Genomic DNA, 10,753 nt, shown 5'->3' with positions numbered 1-10,753 from the left:
ACGTGTATTGTGCGTGGATCAGGGGATTGCTGGCAGATGACAAGGCACAGGACGGGGAGTCTCGGCAGGCCTGCCATGCGCTCTCCCAACAGCGTGCGCGTGGCGTGTGCTACGCTGCGGCCAAGCGCATGGAGTTGGGCAAGGCCGCAAGGTCCTGGCGGCGGCGGGGATGCGGGGGTGGCAGGCGCGGCAGGACGCGCAGGGGTGGGGGTAGCGGAAAAGGATCAGATGAGTGCCTCGTAGTTGTGAGAGGGGAATGGTGCCCTGTAGAATGAAATGATTTCTGTTTTTACTGGAATAAGGGAGGCAGCTGCGCTGACTGGCTCGTCGGTCGCCACCTCAACGTGAGTGCGGGCGCAGCAGCTTGGGGGGCAGGAATGAAAGGGGGTGACTAATACCTAGGACGCGCTATCTACGTCCCCAGTGAGAATGGTGTGTGTTCTATTTTCACTAATCAAGGGGGGGCCGATGCAGTGAGAATGGTATGAGATACAGCCACGCGTAGTGTGCGAGCCATACAAATACCTCTCGAAATGCCCGCCTTATCGCGGATGACGATGAAGCAAGACTGTTGGCTGTAGCTGAGCTGGCAGAACGGCAGAGTTGTCAAAATGGCCGGGCTGGTACGTTCTCAGGCGTGAGTTCGAGCCCGGTCCCGGAATGTCGCGGTCAAGGGGGTAAGTGTATGGTGTGCATGCCGGAGGAGAATTGGCAATTTTTCTTCCACTATACTGCCAGGGGATTTTAACCCCTGGTGCATTTTTGCCCTCCACTGTAAGCCGTTTTTTAAACAAAAATTAGCATGCAGTGCAGCGCACTACCCTTCGCCTTATCCCAGCCATCACGAAACGCAAAGCACAATTCCAAGAGAGGCATGTGTTGCAGACGGGTGGGTAGGGTGGGGAAAAAGAGAGGCATATCAGCGTCCTCTTCGGCCTTCTCCTCTCCAACCTCTCCCTCATGCTCCTTGACTTCATCTACCCCCCTCTCCACCGGCACCTCCCATCCTCCCGCCAACTTCCCGCCCCAGCGTCCGCGGCGCCGTACGCCACTGCCGCGCAGATCCTGTTCCTGGCCGTGCCCATGTCCCCGCAGCACGCCGCCCGCACCTTTGTTGCGTCAGACGCGTCTCCGCATCCGCCCGTCGATCCGTCGTCAGCTCTGATCGCGCCCTCTTCTTGCTCTTGTTGACAGCGAGTTCTCGATTGAGCACAAACGCTCCACTTCCGCCCGGCCCCCCTCGGCGCGCCACCCCACTTCCCCACCACAACACCAGGCGACTGACACCGCGCCGCTCTTTGCATGCGTCGTTGACCGGCAGTTCGCATGTACCTTTCACTACCACAGCCACAACTTCCCCCAAGCTTCGCTTCTTGCTTTGAAAGCAAAGCAAAGCGGTAACACTCTGGGTAACGAGCACGAAATATCCCTCTCTCTTTGATTTAATTCTGACTTTTGTGGTTCTCTATTTATGCCCGTCACGAACACCTGCGACTATGAACATGTGATCATCAGGCACGCGCTGGCAAGGGTCAGCGCGGGATTCGGGACAGTGTTTTTGTCTGAACGATGTCCAGTGACCGACAGCTTGAACTGCAACCTAGATTTCAGAAGAAACGGTGTATGTACCTGTGTTATTTGCTAGCCCGCACGGCCCTTCTCCTGATCCACCGTCACTGACAGATTTGCGCCGGTACTTTTACTACATGCGCAAAAAGCATTTTGAGTACCAAATTCGAAAAGCGACTCATGAAGGCGTCGGCTGCCTCCGCGGGCCATGCCGGGAACTTGTGCTCGAGCACAACTTGCTTTGATGACTTCAGTAGACCGTCAGATCCTTTCGCGGCCTTCGCGGCCTCTTCGGTGTCCTCCGCCGCGGGCGCAGCCCCGTGCGCCTACTTCCAAGGTCGTCGTAGAGATTTGCATCATATGTCTACTGGCTACGCCATGGACCCCGTTCTGACCATATGATCAAGGTTTCCACACCTACTGCCCTGTGCATCTGATATCGGCGCCTTCATAGTTAATAGCCCAATTGGGCAAATGATGATGATGTTCTTTCAAGAGGACCACGCTGAGGAGGAATACATGTACGTAGAGTCATTTACTGACAATTGGACGTTTCTTGTTCTCTATACAGCGTTCTTCTCAGTTATTCGGTGTCATTCAGGCTTACAATTATATCCTTCTATTGGCGGTGGCGACCACGACGTGGTTTCACTATGGCAGATCTCGGGGTAGGTCCAGACCTTTGAATGGTGCCTCCCGAAGACAGGTTCTTTCGTGAAAGGCGTGACCGTTCAAGGGGAACAGACTGGCGATCACGCCTCGTGGATGCAGGCTTCTCAATCCCAATGCCTTTGTGTGCATTTCTCAGTTCAGTCAATCGGGCTTCCAGTGCTCTTATTTCATCGGTGCCGTCTGAAGTGGGACTCTTCGCTTGCCTGTTTTGTTTGAATGTGGAGCATTGTCTTGCAACCCTTGGCGCACTATGGCTCTCTCCCATGCGCAAGTCATCTCCTTGCGTATTGTTCCGGACTCGAAACCCTTGAAAGTTGTACTGCGGATGCTCTTCATCACTGGATTCAGCATGCATAGAAACGGGAAAGTTGATTGCACCATCATTTACGTTTTCAAAGGATTGTTCCGCGCCCAGCACCGAAGGAGTGTTTTGAGCTTCTTCCGTGGATCCAGGGGTAATCTGGCAATGAAGTGGTACGGTTCCATGCGTTATTTCACTCGTGCGTCTCTGTCCATTATTTTCAGGGCTGAAAATCTCAACAGCTGCTCCCCCAAGACTCTCGTCCAAATCTCTATGATGTATCGTCGTATTTGCGTTTGCCTGTTGGTTCAACAACCTTGTTGTTGGTGCAGAATGCTTTGTTGATTTCGTGCGAAACTTCCTCGCAGCACTCGCCATCTTCTGTTTCATCAACTCTTCAACTGCCCAGTTTCCAATCGTTTGTTTGTATACTCTCATTTCTTCGTCCTGGCATATAGATGACTTGGCTGCTCTTATCATCTCCCGAGGTACTTCGCCATACAGTTTCTGTCCATAGTATGTCCTTCTGTTGCCCTGGCCATCTTTGTACTCGAGAAGGAATTCGAGATGATCCCCAACAATTTTCAGAGCATCACTGTTTCGTTCACGGGATGTCCTGCCGTCTTCTGGAAACTCTATGTATCTTTCTTCAATACTGTTCTGATTTCGTTCATTGTGCTCTTTGATGCCTTGCTCTAGGACTGTGGAGACATTGATGAACTTGTTTCGATCTTTCTTCCAGCCCTCTTGCGTATCAGCTACTATTTGTTTAGGGCCACCTGCACTATACTCGCGGCGCCCCTGTCCGGTTCTCCGAGGCTTAGGAATTCCTGTCGGGGACATGCCTCGGGAAGCAATTCGGGGATGAACTTGAACTTGTTGCAGCGGGCAGGTACGTATTTGCAGATATTTATCACTACTGCGCTTTTGAAGGCGCCGTCAGTTTCGTTTCACATCAACTCTGTTTTTAACTTTCGCTTCCAAGTCAAGTCACCGATTTCAACTGTCGTACTCACTTCGATGGAATTCACAACAAAAAGTACTTTTGCTTCTATTTTGGATTTCTCCGTACCTCTTTCGTACATCTCGTGACACATTTTTGTATGGATCGCTTCATTTGCCTCCCTGAATATGACTGCAGGTGTATATGTAACGCTCCCGGTCGGGCAGTCTGTCGTTCTACGATGAACAGGCATCGGACTGTAGCAAACAAGAGGCGCGAGCGGGACGGCAAAGAACCATTACCCGCAGGACTCAAGTACAGTGAAACGGAAGCAAATCGTGTTCGCTCTTTTTGTGATGATATCGCACGTAATACAAGTTGTTCGGTCTTTGAAGAACTCCCTGACCAGCAGCCGTATGACCAGCCTCCGGATGAAATGGAAACCATCCCTGAACCCAATGCAGATTCGCACTGTGGACGGCACTCTAATCGGTCTGCTTCACGGAGATGTGCCGGGGGATTGCAACAGGGCGCCTTCATCCGCAAGCCGGTTGATCCTGCTGCTGTCGGCGGATCTCTACCGCTTGGTGACGGTTCTAACTATGAAGTGGTGCGAGTTCTTCTTGACAGCAGCTCTGAAGACTCCGACAACATGGATGACATGGACTACGCTGAGGTTGAGGACCCCTGCGTACTTGGCGAAGGAACCCAATGGCTGCAGATACATCGAGCGGCTCCTAGGGAGAAGTTTTTCAACTGGGCTGCACAAAACAGGCAGTGGATTGACCTAGCTGTCAAGTTTGGTACCAAGCATAGCATCATGTCTGAGGTACTTCGCAATCTGAAGGCTCCGTACGAAGCTTGGATTACTGTACTCCGCAACATCATCAAATACTCAAGTATTGAAACAGTGACGTACGTTTGCTGTCAGTCTCACATGCTATTCCCTGACTGCATTGTGTCCGAAGAAACTCCATTTGAATCGATGACGCCAAATTGCTCAATTTGTACGAAGCAAGGCATGAAACCTCGCTACGTCAGATTTGTATACATTCCGCTTCTACCTCGAGTCAGAGCATGGATGAGACGAGATGAATCTTTGGAATACCTATTGCGCTATCGGTCCGAGAATTGCTGTGGTGAAAACGAGGGTTCGCGGGAAGAACGTGTGTATGGTGACTACTTTCATGGCTCATTGTACAAGGAATTCATCATCGGCCAAGGCGGCGAAAATGCGAGCGCATATGACGTGTTCATTGCTCCTAGCGCCGATGGTTTCGACGTGTATCGGGGCGGCGGATATGACTGTTGGCCTATTGTCGCCCTGAATCTCAACCTTGACCCGTCAGTACGATTTCTGATGCGAAATGTTATTCCTCTAGGTTTCGTAGGGGGCCCATCTCAACCAGCAATGTTCGAATCTTTCCTGATTCCCATGGTCAACGAGTTGAAAAAAATCAATGCGAGCGGTGGTACGCCTGTCTCTCTTCCGGACGGGCAGGTGCCTCTTGTACGGGTTCATGTGATGTGGGTAACTGCCGATATGCAAGGGTACCCAAAATTTTCGGGTCATCTAGGACCCAGCGCGAAAAAACCATGTCTGTGCTGTGATGTGCCGAGCTACTATTCTCCCGAAAGTCGAAGGTACTATCTTCCGTCCTGTATCAAGCAGCTATGCCCCCAGGATGGTCGAACAAGACTGGTGAAGCTGTTCGATCCTGCAAGTCCTCGTGACCGCATCCCTTCTGAGACGAGGGTCATTCTTAGGAAGCTGGATGACAATTCAGGGCTGTCGAAGGTATCGAAATCCCGAATGAGGAAGGAAACAGGGGTGAAAGGAAGTTCTGTGCTACACTCACTACCATCTATTATTCCATTTGATTCGTTTCCAATCGACACCATGCACTTAGGCTACAACGTTTCAAAGGATTTGATGGAGTTGCTCAAAGGAGAGAATACACATCTTATGCGTTTGGAAACCTACCGTGACGACACTTTTGTGATTTCATCTGAAAGATGGAGCACCATTGACAGGGAGATTCGCTCTCTGACTTCAACTACCTCACAATGTGCATTTGGATCACCGCTTCGTGACACCTCCATGTACAGGAACTGGAAGGCTGCAGAATACAGGCAATTCGTCTTGAACTTTTGGCTGGTACTACTTGACGGACATTTTCCGCGTAAATTTCTGCATGGGCTGGCAAAGTTCACCAGAATTATGGACCTTTGGTCCCGACCTTGCCTGACCCAAGGAGATGTTGATGAAATGGGGGTTTTGAGTGTTCAGTTTTTCAACCACTTCGAGCAAGAGTACTTTAAATTTGACAAGAGAAGAGTTGGCTTGTGCAAGTTGACAATGCACATGTTGCTTCATTTGAAGACAACTGTGTGTCGTTGTGGACCACCTGTAGGGTACAACCAATACTGGGTTGAGCGCTACATTGGATTTGTGAAGTCAAGACTTAATGCCCCGGCCAAGGCTGCTGAATCCATGACAAGAAGTGCGCTGTTATTCGAGGCATACAAATTGTTCTTCGACGAGCCTTTTGTTATGTCAAGTGGCAATGGCGGTTCTGAGACAGCTGGGCGTGACGTGGAAGATGGGTTCGTTTGCAGAAAAGTGATTGCCCTCGGACCTACGACAAATCTAAGCCTCCTGTCCAGAGAAAGCGCCAAGCTTAGCATTCGGGAGCTTCTCAAACTGTACATAATGGAATCTAAAGGGCTGACCGATGCAGAAGCCCTCAATGCGGTGAAAGAAGTACAATTTAAATCGCTGGGAAGTGTAAATGTTGGATGCGGAGATGGCTTTCAGGTTGTTGGTTCGCTACTTCATGGACGAAAGCGCACAATCACGTCACGCGGTAACTGGTTCATCGCTGCTGAATATTCTTCCGCCGAATCTGCAGATGGTGTTGAACACCATAACGTCTACTATGGTAAAGTTGTCATGTTTCTACAGTACAGGTTTCTGGTGCACGGTGAAATGATGTGGAGGGATTTGATGCTGGTTGAATGGGCAAACAATCTCAAGGTTACTGAGTGTCGTCAGGTCTACTGTGACGCTACAATGCCTCGTGCATTTTCTTCGCCAACGGTTGGCGATATAAGTGCCATCATCAATGGTATTGGAGTTCTAGAGCATTCATACCCTCTGGAGGACAACTTTTCCCGGCGAAAGGGAACGAAGACGTTCTTTATTGACCCTCAGAGAGAAGCGCACCAACTTCTGAATGATGAGCGGGTCTCATCTGATGGAGTTTTCAGATCATTGGGGGGGTTGGCAGCAGGTAAATGAATCTATCTGTGTCGGCACAAGTTCTTTTAACCCACAGTTGCCGTGGGCAGATATTCAGATAAAATGACGACTTTTTCAATTTCTATGATTGCATGGTCACTGTCAGGCCATTCTGAGTATACCTGATACCGCCGTCTTTTTGCCCTCATTGGTAGAGGTAGAGCAAATGGCCGGGGGACAAGTATTGAAAACAAATTGTGCAGAGGAGCTTCCAGACTTGTCCATTTTTCTGCAAATAGGGCACGGTTGGACCATTAGTGGTGTGGAGTAGGAGTACAGTGCCCGTCAAAGGAGCGCAATATGAGTGCAATTGGAGCACTGGCCCGTGATCCTTTCACAATCCGTATTGTGCTCCATTAGTGCTCCATTAGTACTCCTTTTACATGTCAAATGTCTACTAGGGCCTGCGTAAACATGCATGATGCCTGTGGAATATGCACCTCCACAGGAAGACCAGCCAACTGGAGACAGATATCCGTCACTCACATCAATGCATCATTCAACGTCGAGATGCAAGCGGATTTCACGACCGTGTTTATCAAAGGAGACAAGTTTGAAGTGTTGAGCATGGTCGACGCCGGAACCAAATACGGTGAAAGAACAATTGCGCCATCCATGACAGCCAACGAGATGATGACACTCTTCGAGAAACAGTGGATCTACAGTCATGGTGCACCACGAATGTTCAGTGCGGACCCTGAGTTCTGCCAGCCATTTTTTGCGAAGTTCCTCAGTGGTCATGGGATCCAACTGAACGGGCGACCAGCGAGATCATCTCATAAGAACGGGAGAGTAGAAAGGAACAATGGAGTCTTTAAATCCATACTAGAAAGGCTCGCCAAGGAGGATACAGATGCAACCGCCGCGGTATTGGTCAGAAAAGCCTCATTTATGTCGAACATGTTCCATGGTTCGTCGATAATGAGTTCTTTCCAGTTAGCGAAAGGCTACTCACCGTCAATAGTGGGCCTACCTGCAGAGAAAGTATCACCAGAAATTCTGGAAGCTCAAGTGGAGCGCACAGCGTCTAGAGCCATCCAGAAAGTGCTCCGAAGCCGTATCTCGACGACAAAGAAGCGGCAGACCCTGCCTACAGGTACGAATGTGTGGGTTTTCTATAAGTCTTGGAAACAGAACGAACCGGTGGAATGGGTCAAGGCGAAGGTAGTAAATGCAGGAGAACATGTCGTCACATGCCGTCGCAGCGATAGAGGCCCGCCCATGAAGATAGCGTACGAGCACATAAGGAAGGCGCCAGAAGGGCAACTAGCTAACGAACTAATGTCACGTACTTTGGAAGAGGAGATTAGCGCACCAACGACACCCAGTGACGAAGACAGTATCACATTGGCAGCGAAGGACGACGTACGCGGCGCCAGCGAGGCTGAAACTAGGATAGAATTGGCAACTCCAATGCGCCAAGACATAGAAACTGCAATGGACGACCCTAACACGGAAGCACCAACGGATTGTTTTGTGAGAGGAAGAAAAGACAGGGATTTAACATGGCAAGATGTTTTCGGCGAAGAGAGCTCAGGCGATGAGAACACGAACGATTGCGTAAACACACAGAATGCGCTGCTCAGCACCAAGATTAGACGTCCCGAAAAGGACATAGGCGACAAAAACATATCAACAGAGGAGTTTATAACAGACCTCAAATCAGACGAGCAAGTAGTGCTGCAGAAAGCGTACGAAGTAGTTGGACCAGCACAAGTTACGCGAAAAAAATTGGAATGCGCTCCGGCGTGGATACTGGACTCAGCACTATTGTCAGAATTTGACAACAATTGGAAGGATGCGTACATCCCGGTTTTCGATAAAGACCTGCACAAAAACGCCAACGTAATAAGTTCACATGTCGTTTACAAGATTAAAACGGACGAAGCAGGGAAAATGAAGATGAAAGCACGCTTGTGTCCCCACAGTAATCGCGACTCAGGGAAGGACTCAGTGAGAAAAGATTCTGCTACACCTCAGTTCGATGTCATCCGGTCAATGCTAAGTATAGCGACTCTATTACCCTTCCGAATAGGGTTAATAGACATCAAAGGCGCGTATTTACAAAGCGGTCCAATCAAGCGAGATATCTACGTCCGGCCTCCGATAGAAGTAGGCGAACAACGAGGGGTCCTATGGAATCTGGTGCAACTCCCATATGGTATTACGGAAGCGGGCAGACAGTGGGCAACTGTCATAGAGGAGTGGCTTCTCAACACAGCCAAGATGGAACGAATTAACGGAGTGTCCCAACTTTTCTTGAAAAGAAACAGCAGAGGCGATATCATACTGATGATTGCGAAGGTTACCGATGATTTACTGATGGCAGGAAGTGTGGAACGCATGAGATGGTTCGAAGATCTGATTGGAAAAAGGTTCCCTATAAGCAAATGCATCATCGACTGCGCAGTACAGTTTAACGGATGCCGCATAAGTCGGGGCAAACATGGTGATATAGACATGTCAATGGATGCATACATGTCAGCTATACCCTTTCTATTTATGGACCCGGACAAACGCAAAGAACCGGACGAAAAAGCGACGCAGAAGGAGTTTACATGCTTCCGATCGCTTGCAGGAGCGTTAGTTTGGCTTGGAAGCGGAACCCTTCCACAAGCACCATACTTCGGCTCCCTGTTGCAACAAAAGCTACCTAGACTCACCGTTAGGCATCTTTGCGAAGCAAAGCGCATTCTGAAAAAAATCAAGGACATGAAGCCAACAATTCGATTCAACAAGCCGCCACAGGCGATAGTGCAGGCACAGGTACTGTCCTTCTCCGACGCAGCGTTCAATGTCACATCCTCAAGAGATTACGGCCAAACAGGGATTATCTGTGGAATAGAGTACAGGCAAAGAATGGTCAATGTTCATCCTTCCGCGTGCCTCGAGCCACTCACTTCCATTTCGAGAACAGTGCCCGTCCCCCAATAGAAGAATTGACTTGTCTTGCGCCATTGTTTTCCGCGGGCGAGTGTTAATGTGTTCGACAATATTGACAATAATTTGTCGGTCAGCTGAGCAACATTTTGTCACATGCAAAGCCGTGTCTGGTGGGAACCATCTTTTCTGACACAACCAATGTGGAACGTCATCTGTGACGATGAGGGGTCGCTGACCTCCGTGCCCCGAGTCTCCTTTACCTCCGACTACGACGACGGCGTCCTATATACTATCTAGGTCTTGTTTCCACGTGTACTGCGTGTGCGCGGTCTGGTGTGCAGTATGGCTAGAGCTCGGACTGTTGTCAGCGTGGGAATTGTGCGGTCTGGCAGTCCCCGGCACGCTGATGGCAGTTCGAGTTGGAGGAGGTATGATGTTGAGGGCGGTGCGGAGCGCGCGGAAGCGTTGTGGTTTCAGGGGTTTTGTGAGGATATCGGCGAGCATTGAGATGCTGGGAACATGCTTGACGTTGATGCGTTGTTGCTTGACAAGGTTTTGTGGAAAGTGGTGTCTTAGGTCGATGTATTTGCGGTGTTGTTTTAGCGGCGACGAAAAAGTCGTCTATAGTGACGGTGATGAGTACTGGCCCGTCTTGCGTCTGGCGAAAGAACAGGCAAGGGTCGCTGTCGGTCTGTGTGTATCCGGAAGAGGTCAAGAAATTTGCTAGGGCTTCAAAGTATATGTATGATGCGGGAGGGATGCCATATAGGTTACCGATTAGTTTTCCCGCGGTGCATGGGTGCTTGAATGTTCCGTCGAAACGCGGTAATTGCCGAACATATACTGGTGCACTGTGTTTGTATCTTTCGTGGAGAAACGCTGAAGAAATGTCGAACTGTTCGATTTTCAGGTTCAAGGCTGCAGCGAGGCTCATGATTGTGCGGATGGTGGGGAGGTCGGCAGTGTATGTGGTAACTTGATTCGGGTTGAAGTGGGTGTACGGTTGCATGCGGTCTCCCCGTACGGTACATCGTGCTTTATATCGCGTAATGTCGCCGTCATCTGTGCGTTTGTAGCGATATGT

The sequence above is a fragment of the Chondrus crispus genome, genomic scaffold, assembly GCF_000350225.1.
Source record: "Chondrus crispus Stackhouse genomic scaffold, scaffold_20, whole genome shotgun sequence".
NCBI classification, from domain to species: Eukaryota; Rhodophyta; class Florideophyceae; order Gigartinales; family Gigartinaceae; genus Chondrus; species Chondrus crispus.
This window is presented reverse-complemented; position numbering follows the sequence as displayed.